A 9,579-nucleotide genomic window follows, 5' to 3' on the forward strand; every position below is an offset into this window, starting at 1 on the left:
ATGGCTCTGCCGGCCTGGAGAGTTAACCCCCCCTTTAGCAAACAGAGTCGTCACTTAGGAGCAGGTGACGGAGCCCAGCGCTGGGTAAGGGGGCCCCACTGGAGCAGGGCCATGCAAGGGACACGGTTCATATTGCTATGGCAACATAGCAGGTATAATAGGACAGAGGCGGCTAAGCCTCCCCTGTGGCACAGCTGCCGCCCCGCTGCTTTTGAGATCATGGACGCCTGGGCTGTGGTGGCCCTGCCTGTGCTTCCCCCCAAGCCACCCCCCCAAGCTCCACCTATTCCCAGCCCTGCTCCCTACCTCTGCTGAGGACCCCGCCACTTGCCGAGTCCCTCCTCTCCTCCACTGGGGACTCGGGGGAGTGGAGGGGAGGAGGGATGCGGTTAGCAGCAGGTGAGGGGCGTCTCGGGGGTGCAGGGATTGGAGCAATTCAGCGAGCAGCAGGCAGGGGTGCCTTGGGGGGGAGGAGGGATGTGGCGAGCGGGCAGTTGAGGTCTTGGGGGTGTGGGGTGGAGCGATTCGGCATGCGAGGGGGCCTTTGCGGAAGGGGTTGGAGGAGAGGAGGGATGTGGCGAGAGGGCAAGGGGGGGCCGAGTGTGAGTGTGGCCTGGGGTGAAGCGGGGGTGGAGTGTGGGCAGGGCCTCAGGGGGAGCAGAGGGCGGGGCCACAGTGCAGGCGCTGGGGGAGCTTCGAGCGCTCGGGCCAGCCTCCCCAAATGCCGGAGCCACGCGCCACCCATGCATGGCAACCTTCATTCTGAACTTCCTGTACTTTGGCAATTAAATCCCTCTCTCATACAGAACGGCTCTGGCTCCCTGGAGAGGGACAGGGAAATGAAGAGGAAGGAACTCAGCAGTTCTTCTCTTGGCAGGTGATCGGGGGAGTGGCCCGTGGGGCTGCTGTGGGGACAAGGGCATTCGTCAATTGCCACTGAGACTCTTTAAGCTCCTCGGTGCTCACCAGTAACAGCTCCTGCTTGCATGACCTATTCATTCACTAGCCGGCCACGCTTTGGCCCGGAGTCCCAGCCCCACCTCTAAGTCTATGCCTGCATGTCTGAGCATGCAGAGTTTTGTGTATGCACAATCCTTGCATTTTCACATGCAAAGAACACCGCAGACTGGGAGCTAGCCATCCAGCACCCTGGATCCAACGAGCTCCTACCTGTGCAAGCAAAGCCAGGACAGAGTGTGCAGGGTCACAAAGTGCTGTGCTTGCAAAACTGGGCCAATCAGCTGTGGGCTCTCATCCAAAAAGTGTGTCTCTATTTGTGTTCTTCCCCCCACTATTACCATGTTACAGACAGGGTATCAGAGGGAAGGGTATGGGGAGATTTCTGTGGTGCACTGAGTTGGGCTCAGCAGGAGAGACAAATATGCTGGAAATTGCTTCTCCATCTCTCCTTGAATTCCTTAGCCACTGCATTGCTGTGGCTAGAGTTTTATGGAAGTGGAGACTGGGACATACATGCCTCTTGGACACAACATATCTGCCTCATGCCAGCTCAGGGCCATTATGGAACAGCTGACGCTTCTCATCTGCTCCTGTTCCAGATGTGTGTGTTATGAACTGGACGGGGTTCCAGGTCTGGCTCTTCACGCACCAGGATGGCATTTCCCATCAGTTAAATATCCCAGGCTGGCAGGGAGCAGTGCTCGGCGGGGCTCACACGGCCATGCCCCAGGGATATCATCCCCCAAAAAGGGTGTCCCGGAGTTGGAAGACAAAGGGGAGAACAGAGAGAGCGAACCAGACCTGGAGTCCATCGCAGCTTGGATGGCCCATCATGGCTCTGGTTTGACCAGGCTGGACTGTGGCTTAACTTCTGCCTCTCTCTGCTAACCCAAGGGCCATCAGATTCTGTAGCTAGGTGACTGATAAATTGTTCCCATATTTTGCAAAAGCTTCCTATGTTGCTGTAAATACTCCCTGAGAATATATCTCCCCCTGAAGGGGGACCGTACATGCCTCCCACAGGGATCTGGCTTGGCTGGATTCGCTGCAGGGAATGCTGGTGCTGAAGGCCCAGTCTTGGAGGCCACCAGCCTGCCCTGGTGGAACCATAGGGCTAGAGGGGTCACTCTCAGGAGACTGGTGACAGACTGGGGCTGTCTGTGACTCTGTGACAACAGATATGGCAGGCGGAACCCAGATCGTGTTGCTGGGATCCTTCTGCACTGTCCGTCTTAGACAGGTGTCAGGGTAGGGGGCCAAGGTAGATGGGGCTGCAGGAACGGTCATGGTCAAGCAGAGGAGGAGATGTGACTGGGGCGAGGCAGGAAGGGCTGTGTAGGCTGGAAGAGGATCTGGCCAAGCAGCTGGCCATCCAGCTCTCAGGTAATTTCTAGGTGAATAAACTAAATCAAATCTGAGCTAGTTCCAGGGGACACTGGTCCCAGAGACCAGCTCTCTCATAAAATCCACGTCCCACGCAATGGACTGGAAAGAACTATGGTACTAATACACCACAGTGACTGAATGCACTCATGTATTCACACTCTACACACTACTGTAATAATCATTGTACCAAATATGCTTCGTACATCATCATCTGAAAACTATCAACTCACTGGTCAATAATATCATGGTGAAAGTGTGTAGCAACATTGTGTGTAAAGTTATGAAATCCCCCCTGTATAATGTTAAAGGGACATGTTCAAACTCGTGTAGCCCTGATTAGGCACAACTGGTCAAGCAGGTCTCAAACAAAGGGATATATGGTTCTCTCAACTGGCATATAAATTGTAAACAGAGTCCTGAGACAGCGAGAGAGAAAAGAAAGGAGCCAAAGAAAATCTGTACCGTGGCACACCGGTGAAAGAAAACAGCAGGAAGCATCTTTCCTCACTAGACACCATAGCTTCTGCTCAGCTGGATAGAACTGTATGATGAGGGCTGAACTATAAAAGTGAGGGGCAAACATGCCAAGGGATCACTCTCCCTGTCCACCTCCCTCTTTGCACCGAAGACAAAAGAAACAGTTGTTGGACTTTGGGGGAGGGGTCCTGGCCTAAAAAGTGTGGCCCATACTGATGTTAGAAAGAAATGGTAAGGACTTCACTTTCAGTCAAGTATAGTTTGCTAAGTTAGGCACTGGGAAGTGTTCTATCTTTATTTTTCTTGTAACCATTTCTGACTTTTAGGCCTCATTCCTTGTACTCACTTAAAATCCTTGATTTTATGAATAAATTTCTTTTATTGTTTAATCCAGTCCAGTGTTAAGTTAAATTGTCTGGGTCACCCCATTTCAGGTGGCAAGATGTGTATCATTTGCTTAGAGCAGTGGTGTTCAAACGTATTGTATTGGCAACCCCTTTCACACAGCAAGCCTCTGAGTGCGAACCACGTTATAAATCAAAATTACATTTTTTATATTTAGCACTATTTTAAATACTAAATGTATAGCCCAATTGTTTAAAATGACGTGACCATTTCTCACCAATTTTAAATTAAGACAAACACATTTTTATCAAATGATTGTTATAAGCAGAACAGTTACTGTTTAAACCAATTAGTGTTTAATACTGGGACCGCATGAAGAAACTTTGTCAGTATCACTTTTCACAGGAGACTTAGCGCCCCATTGCCACCCTTCTTTCTGGGCTGCTGCTTGCTGCCGTGAACGCTGCACTAGCAAGTCTGCTGTGAAAAATGATACTTGTATGTTTGTTAATATAATTTTTCCCAGCCTCCCAACTCAGATGAGTTGGACAGGCAGGGTGAGGGTTTGGGGGGAAGAGGGGGAAGACATGGGATGGACATGGGCGCGGGGGTCTGGAGAGACAGAGGGGTAAGGGATGGGTTGGATGTGGGGACAGGGGTCTGAGAGCAGAGGGTAAGAGATGAGTTGCACGTAGGGGCGGGGTCTCGGGGCAGAGGGGTGAAGGGTAAATTGGATTGGGGGCGAGGTCTGGGGGCAGAAGGGTGAGGGATGGGTTGGACATGGGGGCAGGGTCTGAGGTGCAAAGGGGTAAGAGATGGGTTGCAGATGTGGGCGGGGCCTGGGGCAGAGGGTTAAAGGATGGGTTGAATGTGGGGTCAGGGCCTGGGGGGCAAAGAGTAAGGGACGGGTTGGACATGGGGGCAGGGGTCTGGGGTGCAGAAGGGGGGGTGGTTTCGATGTGGGGGTAGTCTGAGGAGGCTGAGGGGCAAGGCATGGGTTGGTTGTGGGGGTGTGGGGCAGAGAGGTAAGGGATGGGTTGGACGTGGGATGAGGGTCTGCGGGGCAGAGGGGTAAGAGATGGGTTGGAGGTGGGGCAAGGGTCTGGGGGCAGAGGGGTAAGGGATGGGTTGGACGTGGGATGGCAGGGTCTATGGGGCAGAGGGTTAAGGGATGGGTTAGACGTGGGTGAGGGTCTGGAGGGCAGAGAGGTAAGCGACGAGTTGGACGTGGGGCAAGGGTCTGGGGGCAGGTGGGTAAGGGATGGGTTGGACGTGGGATGGGGGTCTGGGGGGCAGAGGGGTAAGGCATGAGTTGGATGTGGGGTGAAGGTCTGGGGGCAGAGAGGTAAGGGATGGGTTGGATGTGGGGCGAGGGTCTGCGGGGCAGAGAGATAAGGGATGGGTTGGATGTGGGGCAAGGGTCTGTGGGGCAGAGGGGTAAGGCATGAGTTGGATGTGGGATGGGGGGGTCTATAGGGCAGAGGGGTAAGGGATGGATTGGACATGGGGTGAAGGGCTGGGGCAGAGAGGTAAGGGATGGGTTGGACGTGGGGTGAGGGTCTGGGGGGCAGGGGGGTAAGGCATGAGTTGGATGTGGGATGGGGGGTCTATAGGGCAGAGGGGTAAGGGATGGATTGGACGTGGGGTGAAGGGCTGGGGGCAGAGAGGTAAGGGATGGGTTGGACGTGGGGTGAGGGTCTGGGGGCAGAGAGGTAAGGGATGGGTTGGACATGGGGCGAGGGTCTGGGGGGCAAAGGGGTAAGGCATGAGTTGGATGTGGGATGGGGGGGTCTATAGGGCAGAGGGGTAAGGGATGGGTTGGACATGGGGTGAAGGTCTGGGGGAAGAGAGGTAAAGGATGGGTTGGACGTGGGGTGAGGGTCTGGGGACAGAGAGGTAAGGGATGGGTTGGACGTGGGGTGAGGGTCTGGGGGCAGAGAGGTAAGGGATGGGTTGGACGTGGGGTGAGGGTCTGGGGGCAGAGAGGTAAGGGATGGGTTGGACATGGGACGAGGGTCTGGGGGCAGGTGGTTAAGGGATGGGTTGGAGATGGTGGAAGGGAGTTTCTGGAGGGGTAACTGACCGGTAGGTAACAGGGGTGGAGCGGACATTGATCCCTCAGAAATCTGATTGCCAGTGCATTGGCTCTTCAGACTTTGCCACTTGCACTGCCCGGAGCAGCCTGCAGTGTGGCAGGCCAGAAGTAAATCCTGTCCCTGCCTCAGGATCCCTGGTGCCAGGGGCCTTTTGATGCAGCTTCCTGCACTTCACGTGTCTTGGAAGAAGTTTTATTGACCAGGCACCAGGGACGCATCTTCAGCTGCATCCTCAGCCCCAGGCTCCAGACAGCAGGGTCCAAACCCTCCACATCAGAGCAGATTCAGGCTAATGATTATTAATGCCCATGTGTCATTAGAATGGATTAGTCATTTGCTCTGTGCTTATCCCCTTAACCCTGGCCAAGGGGCGCCCCCTAGTGTCATGTCAATGCAAAGGACTGGCACTGTGATAGCTGTTCGCATTCTTTGTTCTTGTGGATTTTCATTGGCCTCAGGTCAGGCTAGCAGCATGCCTGGAGGGACGGTTGCCCACTGCATCCCATATAAGACCCTGGTTTCAGTTGCTTGTAACTTTGCCAATTTTTTAATGTTTTAGCTGATGTTTTCCATGCCTGGCATCCGTCGGGTTGAGTGTGTATTTGGGGAAAAAGAAAAGGAGTACTTGTGGCACCTTAGAGACTAACAAATTTATTTGAGCATAAGCTTTCGTGAGCTACAGCTCACTTCATCGGATGCATTTGGTGGAAAATACAGTGGGGAGATTTATATACACACACAGAGAACATGAAACAATGGTTTTTATCATACACACTGTAAGGAGAGTGATCACTTAAGATGAGCCATCACCAGCAGCGGGGGGGAGGGGGAGGGGGAAGGAGGAAAACCTTTCATGGTGACAAGCAAGGTAGGCTATTTCCAGCAGTTAACAAGAATCTCTGAGGAACAGTGGGGGGTGGAGTGGGGGGAAGAAATAACATGGGGAAATAGTTTTACTTTGTGTAATGACTCATCCATTCCCAGTCTCTATTCAAGCCTAAGTTAATTGTATCCAGTTTGCAAATTAATTCCAATTCAGCAGTCTCTCGTTGGAGTCTGTTTTTGAAGTTTTTTTGTTGAAGGATAGCCACCCTCAGGTCTGTAATCGAGTGACCGGAGAGATTGAAGTGTTCTCCAACTGGTTTTTGAATGTTATAATTCTTGACGTCTGATTTGTGTCCATTTATTCTTTTACATAGAGACTGTCCAGTTTGACCAATGTACATGGCAGAGGGGCATTGCTGGCACATGATGTCATATATCACATTGGTAGATGCGCAGGTGAACGAGCCTCTGATAGTGTGGCTGATGTGATTAGGCCCTATGATGGTGTCTCCTGAATAGATATGTGGACAGAGTTGTTGGACAGAGTTGTTGCAAGGATAGGTTCCTGTGTTAGTGGTTCTGTTGTGTGGTGTGTGGTTGCTGGTGAGTATTTGCTTCAGGTTGGGGGGCTGTCTGTAAGCAAGGACTGGCCTGTCTCCCAAGATCTGTGAGAGTGATGGGTCGTCCTTCAGGATAGGTTGTAGATCCTTGATGATGCGTTGGAGAGGTTTTAGTTGGGGGCTAAAGGTGATGGCTAGTGGTGTTCTGTTATTTTCTTTGTTGGGCCTGTCCTGTAGTAGGTGACTTCTGGGTACTCTTCTGGCTCTGTATTTGGGGAAAGAGAAGGGCGGTGGGGGTGGGAGTAGGGTGTTGTGCCCTCTTCTGCACTTTGTTTCTTGGGTAATTCTGCACCAAAAAAATTAAAAATTCTATGCTCAGTATTTTAAAATTCTGCATCTTTTATTTGTCAAAATAACACAGTATAATCACGCCAGTTTCAATTATTTTGGTCATTTATTTCAAAATACCCGTCAGCAAGTATGTCTGTAACAATACAGACGACAAAACAGATTTAGGAAATGTTTTTTGACAAATAGATTCTGTACTAGACATATTAATACAGAGCTTTGAGTAATAATTCATTTAAATTACAACACAGAACAGGATTTCCCACACTCCTCAGAAGCAGAGCAAAGGCCTGGGGGAGTCAGGGGTAATGGAGGACCTGAGGGAGAGGGAATTAATTGCTGTGAAGGAGCCTGGGCGTGAACCTGGAGGGTTGCTGAGTGTGGGTGGGAGAAATATGGAACAGGGGTTTTTTTGAGGGGGGGGATTGTTAGGGAGTTGGTGAGCTTCCCCCATGCAGACCCTGGCTGACCCCTAGCCTCTCCCATTCAGTCAGGCACATCTGCCCCTGTCCCCATGTGTCCCTGCACCCCACTCAGCCACCCCTCCTCCCCCATCCCCATGTGTCCCTGTGCCCCCTCAGACACCTCTCCCCCCAGCCCCATGTGTCCCAGCACCCCCCCTCCATCCCAATGGGCCCTGCACCCCCATTCCCATTTTGCCCTGGCTCAATGCTATCACCCCCACTAGCTCGTGTGACCCCTGCCCCAGTCTGTCTTCCCACACTCGCCCTTCTGAACCCCATCTATGTGATCCCCCAGCACCACCATGTGTCCCGCTCTGCCATCCGCCCCATATCCCATTCCTCCTCACCTGGCCCCATGGTCAGGGCACTATGAGGAATGCAGCTTCTCCTCCTCCTCCCTCCCCTCTCTGTGGCTGGCTGCTCTGGCCCCGGCTGCCCTCTGTTCTGCTGCCACAGCAGCCCCCGGTGGGTGAAAGGTGTAACTGCAGCACCTCTCCATCAGAATGCATTTTCTACTGAGAAAAAAAAAATCTGCAGGAGGCATGAAATCTGCACACATGCACAGTGGCACAGAATTCCCCCTGGAGTAGCTCTTGCAGTGAAGAAGCCAGTCAAAGACATTCTGTTAGCTCGCTGCTTTTAGCTAATAAGCACATTGGTTCAGTCTGGGACACAGTGTGGTCAGAGGCTGGACTGGCCAGTCACTTACTGGCAGGGTGATCATCCTCAGAAACCCAGGAGCATCAGCATTCCCTGTTGACCCCCAAAGATGAAGTTCTTGACCTTTATCTTTAGTTTTTCCAGGGCACGGCTCTTCCCCATTCCCCTTTGAAGCAACTCCTGGCCAAGTCCTCTGGCAAATCCAGTGCACGGCCCTGGTGAGTCACGCAGCCCATCCAGCATAAATTAAACCCTCTCTATGGAAAGCTTAACATAGCGGTTGTTGGCTTTGTCCTCGCGCAGCAGTTCTTGAGACATAGCAGATCTGTGGCACAGAGGTGTGGATTGGGTCACATTCTCCAGGCAGCTTGTCCAGTAGCCCCATCCAATGGTCAACCCAGGAAAACATTCTCAGAGCAGCTGGCACAAGCTTCTTTGGGTTCTAAGTCCAAAGGACACATTTTGAACTAGATCCAAATCAGAACCAGAAGCCCAATTTCACGATTCCTCCCCTGTGCCTAAACCACTAGAGCATGCGTCCACTCTGCATCACAAGGTGTGCTGTGCTGCCAGTCATGCTGGCATAGCCCTTTGTGTTGCCAGCTTACCCACCAGCCTGGCTTGGCTTTTGCACCATGCGTGTCTAGCAGATCATGTCCAAGTTGTGTAGGAGGCCGCAGCTGACACTCAAGAGCTGGTGAATGGAGCATCAGTGCATTAGTCCAACAGCATTTAAGAAAGTCCAGCTCAGTTTTCAGGGGCAAATGCATGCTCCCAGTCCTGGAAGGCGGAGTGGGGAGTTACACAGGGCACGGTGTCACCTTCAGTGCAATCTCTCCAGGAGATTTGAGTTTACTCCTGAGTTAATGGAAGCTGAGCAAAGTGGCGCCCTGGTTAACTCTCCTCAGATTCGCCTGAAGCAACAAATATCTTTGTATCTTATCAACACAGCACAGAAAAATGAGGCCATGTTTGCAAATAACCGTCATGGTGTTTGACCTGCAGAAGGAGTCTCCCTGCGAGATAGGGGAGCAAGCAGATACCGGGCACAGTGTTGGTATATAATCCACAAATACTCTTTATTGCTTACAAAATAAACCATTCACTCCACATTCATAACCCAAGCATACTACACCAGCGTCTGACAATCAGCACTGAAGGCCCGATGGCCAGTCGATGTTCAGTCCGCTCACAAGACGCGGGGATCCAGCATTACCATGTCTTAATCCAAACAGGGCTCTGGATCCACGAAGGACTCCAAATTGCAAGTGTATCGAACATCTCCTATAATCCACTCCCTCCCCTCATCAATCGTCTGGGCAATTTCAAAGAGACAGTTCTGGGCAAATTACCAAAACCCAAGATGTTTAGAAACAGTCCCCAGGCCCAAGAGGTTCTTCTTTCCCCAGGTCTCATTTCTAACTGCAGCAGCTACATTGCAACAGGTACATTGTCATG

The sequence above is a fragment of the Dermochelys coriacea genome, chromosome 10 (genome assembly GCF_009764565.3).
Source record: "Dermochelys coriacea isolate rDerCor1 chromosome 10, rDerCor1.pri.v4, whole genome shotgun sequence".
NCBI lineage: Eukaryota > Metazoa > Chordata > Testudines > Dermochelyidae > Dermochelys > Dermochelys coriacea.